Genomic DNA, 5,000 nt, shown 5'->3' on the forward strand with positions numbered 1-5,000 from the left:
ATACTTCAATGACATCCAACTTAGCAACGGGTCTCCTTATTTCGAAATTTCCGCTTCGCTGACCGCACCACCGAACAGGTCTTGGTCTTCGACTTCGATCTTCAACATTCCATTTTCCACCATTCCGTTCAAACGGTAACAGAAGCTTATTTCCTTCCTCAAACTTACAAGCATTTTGATCTGATTCACCCTCTCACATTTTGTAATCTGCACTTCCTCATCCAATCCATAATTATATCCCTTATCTCTCTCCGTCCCCTCCTTACCCTTCTCCTCTGCCCATCCCCATTTTCACTTCCATCCATTCCTCTTAACTTTCCCAACCTACACTTCTAGCCAGCCCCTCCCCGCCACACACACACACTCCAAGCATTAGCTACTGCACGCACACACTTACACACATCTCTTTTCAGCCGCTTTCCTTAACACAATCACACTTTATTCATATGTATGCATACACACACAGATACGCACAGCTCTATCTCTCTACCGCCATGTCTCATTGCGACATATTCTCAAACATCGATATGCAAACACATATCCACGAACGCCTAATTTCTTTACTTAGTCACACATGTGTCAGCGATCACGGACATTCTCACACGGACGTTCTTCCACTCCATCACACCTATTCACACCTATCACTTATATACACGCATAGGCAAAGGATAGGCTGTGTGGTAAGTAGCTTGCTTACCAACCACATGGTTCCGAGTTTAGTCCCACTGCGTTGTACCTTGGGCAAGTGTCTTCTACTATAGCCTTGTGAGTGGATTTGGTAGACGAAAACTGAAAGAAGCCCGTTGTATATATATATGTGTGTGTGTGTGTGTGTGTGTGTGTGTGCGTGTGTGTGTGTGTGTGTGTGTGTGTGTGTGTGTGTGTGTGCGTGTGTGTTCATAAATAAGTATAATGTATATGCAACAAGACCTCTATGAAGTCACAAAGCCCTAAACAAGTATTACCATTTCTAGAATTAGAATCCCTATGAAAATAGTCACGCAATATCAATATATGGTATAATATATATACAACAAAATGCCACAAACAAAGAAAACAAGAACCCCTAAATTTTAAGATTTACTCTACGAGAACTAGAAGTGCAATGGCGGACAACTTAAAACCACGAGATCAGAAAATAAAAAAGATTTACAGTCAAGAAACATTATTTACTCGTATACATCCATCATTAGCTGCCTCACGGTATCGCAATGGTTTCGACACCTGAGCAATACCATTCAATGCAATGGTATCAACAGTGTTACACAGAGGAGAGAGAAAGAGAGATTTTCATATACGTGCATTTATGCGTATGTACGTGTGTGCCAATGAGAATGTGATCGATTTATTACCAAGTTAATTAGATAATTAATCAAGGAAACTGTATACAAAGTACAAATGAAACATTGTATAAGTGCTTTATTTAGCAAAGTCCTATTATAGAATTCAGCTGTTACCATCTCTGGCAGATGGTTCTACACACAGAAACACTCTTACGATATATATATATGTATATATATATATAAGGGGTTATATTCCAAGCTGTGACCTCGTGAAGAACGTCTGCATATTCACATTAATCAAATGTATATATACAAATGTTTTATTTCAGATGAGATATACATAACAATTGAAATTTTTAGTGAATTCTACGTATTTGCAGAGTAATTACATATCAAAACAGAAGACTGGAAACAATTAGGTATACTTTTTAATTCCTTGTTACACGTGTTACTTTACAAGATAGGAGTTAAAAAGGCATACATGGTGAGAAAGAAATGTATCCAATCTCCAATCAGTATATTTTCATACAAAGATTCAAGCACAATATAAATTTACACTGGATGATGCTTAAGACCATAAATTGCAACATCATCCAGTTTAAATTTGCATTATTTTTAAATGTTAGTCTGAAGAATTACGGATAGGAGATTATATATACTTCTCTGCTTGCATAGCCTTGTGATTCCTATCCTGTAATGAAACACGTATAAAATGTATACCAAATTTTTTTCCAGTCTTCTGTTTTGATACTCACACACACATACATACATGCATACATGCATACATATTATCGACCGCACATACTCAATAAATGCGTTTTATTTGTTTGCCGCTTCGCAGCGGAATAGCGCCTGGGGACGCCTCCCTCATTATGCTGGGTCTTAAAACACCAAGTCATAAACAGGAGAGATAACTCGTCCTCGATCTTATCCAGGAGAGATTGGTAGCGATATTTCGCCATCTGTGTGACTTATCGACATCACGTTCCTGAATCGAATCGGGCACAAATCGAATCATCAGTTTTTGTCTATATATATATAAATAATATAAAAACTGTTTGCTGATATTCCGTGGCAATATATACGTAAAATCAAATTCAATAAAAGATTAAAAGCAGTGCTAGTGTCGTAGACATTACCGACTACATATATTCAATGTATGTATTTTGTTGGTTCGTCGGTTCGCTGCGGTATAACGCCAGCGGAAACACACAGTGTATTGAGACTTTTAAGCGATTGCCTAACTCCGACTTTGTCTTAAATTCTTCTGCAACAAAAGTAGAATATAACAGCAATCCCACTGTTGTACATTCTTTTAAGATGGATTTTCAATCAATAGTTAAGTACACCTTGCTCAGGTGTGGATGTTGGAACTATAGGTATATAATGACTATCTAGTGTTTATCGACAAATATGTAATCCCTAATGATTGAGGAGTCCGCCTTCTGAAAGTAATACGGCCGCAGATAGTAACAGTGAGATTACCTTTAAGTCCTTTTTTGCAGAGGTCTACAACCTTTTCTGCGCTACGGACTGAGACAAGACGAACTTTCCACGGACCGCCATATCACATGCATAACAAAACACAAAATCTATAATATATAATTTAATTATCACACATACACTGCGAGTCAGATTTTTCAGTAGCTTCGTCCTTATACGCAAATGAGTTGTTGGTTACGAGGCAAAGCGACGCAGAATGGTCCTTACTAGGAATATCATTACGAGAATATATTTGTAACGAGGCGGCGTGAACGATGTGATTGCAGAATATCAAAAGCAGAAGTTCCACTGGGATGGACATGTCGCTAAGCTCACAGACAACCGGTGGGTCCGTGCAGTTGCTCAGTGGTATCCAAGAAACTGGAAAAGGGCACTTGGAAGGCCTCTACGATGACGGAAAGACGATTTAGTGAAGCAATTTGGGATAAGGTAGAAAATAATGGCACAATCAACAAAGAACAGGAAGCGCATTGTGATCAGCGAATCATGACAGCACTTAGTAGCCAAGTCGATACTATCATACTGTAATATATAATGTGTATATATATATTACTTATATTAAACACATATAATACAAAAACTCACCGTAAAATGCGATAGTCAATAAAATAGAAATAACATTTTTAGATTTATTCTTTCTGTGCGGCCCGGTACCAAATGATCCATGGCCCTGTAATTGAGCATCCTGCCCTACTGAACACTACTTCGAGCGCCTGCAGTTTTCGGATATTACGTTATACTCTTTGATGGACTTGCTACTACACTTAGTTGCAGACCACCATTTGTTTCAATTCTGTGGGAGATATTTCCATTTAACAGTATTGAGGCTAATTTTTTTCTAATCATGAAATTTATTTTTATTTTTTATTTTGATTTGTGCTGTGGGCAATTGTCTAGAGCTACTTCTTCATAAAATAATTGCATCTGAAGCGTTAGATTATTAAAACGGATGACTTAATCAACTCATCACAAATGACCAATTCCAAAGAATATATATCTAACATGCATGCACATATACACATACATTATCCTTCTTAAATCTTACTTTCTTTTCTATTTTACTGAGCCCTTTGCTAAATTCTTGCACAAAGAAATGTTGTTGTTTTTTTACGAAATATCTATTTCATCATTGTTATGGAGTTGGATATATGTATGCATACATGCATGCATTTATATATGTATATATATGTGTGTGTATGTGTGCGCATTCATATATGTGCATATATAAGCGTACATATAAGCATGTGAGTGCATGCACACACAAACACACACACATACACATACGTAATAGCAAAGAATACAATAAACCTCAGCGGAGTAAGAATGGACAAGATAATTAACAAAATAAAAACAAAACACAAAGACAAATGCATTTTTTGTCAAATAAGTTGTATTTCACTGAAGTATTATTGAAAAAGGAAAAAAAAAAAAGGACAAGAAAATCACTAAACTGTTTTAGCATTAATTTATAAATACATTATCAATTGACCTTCATTATTTCATGCCACTGTTCGGCATTGTTATTGTTACGCTTTCTGTGAAGCATTCGGAACGATAACAACAATGACAACACCAAGGTAACTCGACGTGGTTGGCCGACCCGCTAAGAATGGTAATCAAATCTCTCTCACCTCAACTTCTGATGGAAAAAATAAGAGAGAGAGAGGAGATGAAAATAAACACAGGATAATGTGGTACTGGTTATAACAAACGCAGGTCTAGTGGTCATTTTAAGGACCTACAAGAGATGGAGAGTTTCAGTCGGTATAATAGTCCGGAGGCCAGAAAATCATGACGGAGCTCGTGAACATGTAACTTGTACCTCTCTTACACAGAAACACACTCACGAATTTTCAAGGCCTCCTTCAATTTTGTATGTATGTGTAGTTCTTTCTCGTGCTCTGGGTTTCATCGGGCCGGCTGTCCCTTTCTTTATAACTTATAAGTGCCCGAGATCGCAACATTCCGTTTGAACGGGACGCCAATCCGTTGCACGGTTAATCATTTACAGCCGAGGAGACTACAGCGACGTAAAATGCAGTGTTTTAGTCAAAAACATAATGCACCGCCCGGTCGATAATCGTATGTACAACACCCCAAGCATTGAGCCACGAGCTTTCATCCTTTGAATTTTAAATGATGATTTATTTGTCGACCCCACAAGTCTCAAACGAAGTCTTGTTTCGCTTTAGGAAATTTCTCGTGGAGTCTATA

At 37.6% G+C, this 5,000-nt stretch overlaps 1 protein-coding gene and 1 long non-coding RNA gene across 2 annotated transcripts in view; one reads left to right on the plus strand and one right to left on the minus strand.

Moving 5' to 3' along the window:
* Nucleotides 1-1,535: 1,535 nt before the first annotated feature.
* The window catches only part of LOC128247258 (uncharacterized), a 9,792-nt gene continuing 6,327 nt past the window's right edge, over nt 1,536-5,000 (plus strand). Inside the window, exon 1 of the long non-coding RNA XR_016241283.1 lies at nt 1,536-1,702. This is a non-coding gene — a long non-coding RNA (uncharacterized LOC128247258). The remainder of the gene's footprint in view (nt 1,703-5,000) is intronic.
* Nucleotides 4,157-5,000, minus strand: part of LOC106879993 (uncharacterized) — a 58,871-nt gene continuing 58,027 nt past the window's right edge. Inside the window, exon 4 of the mRNA XM_052965999.2 lies at nt 4,157-5,000. This exon is cut by the window's right edge and continues 2,563 nt beyond it. The gene's annotated coding sequence lies outside the window, so the exon portion shown is untranslated.

Source organism: Octopus bimaculoides, chromosome 3, assembly GCF_046866305.1.
Source record: "Octopus bimaculoides isolate indiv1 chromosome 3, ASM4686630v1, whole genome shotgun sequence".
Taxonomy (NCBI): domain Eukaryota; kingdom Metazoa; phylum Mollusca; class Cephalopoda; order Octopoda; family Octopodidae; genus Octopus; species Octopus bimaculoides.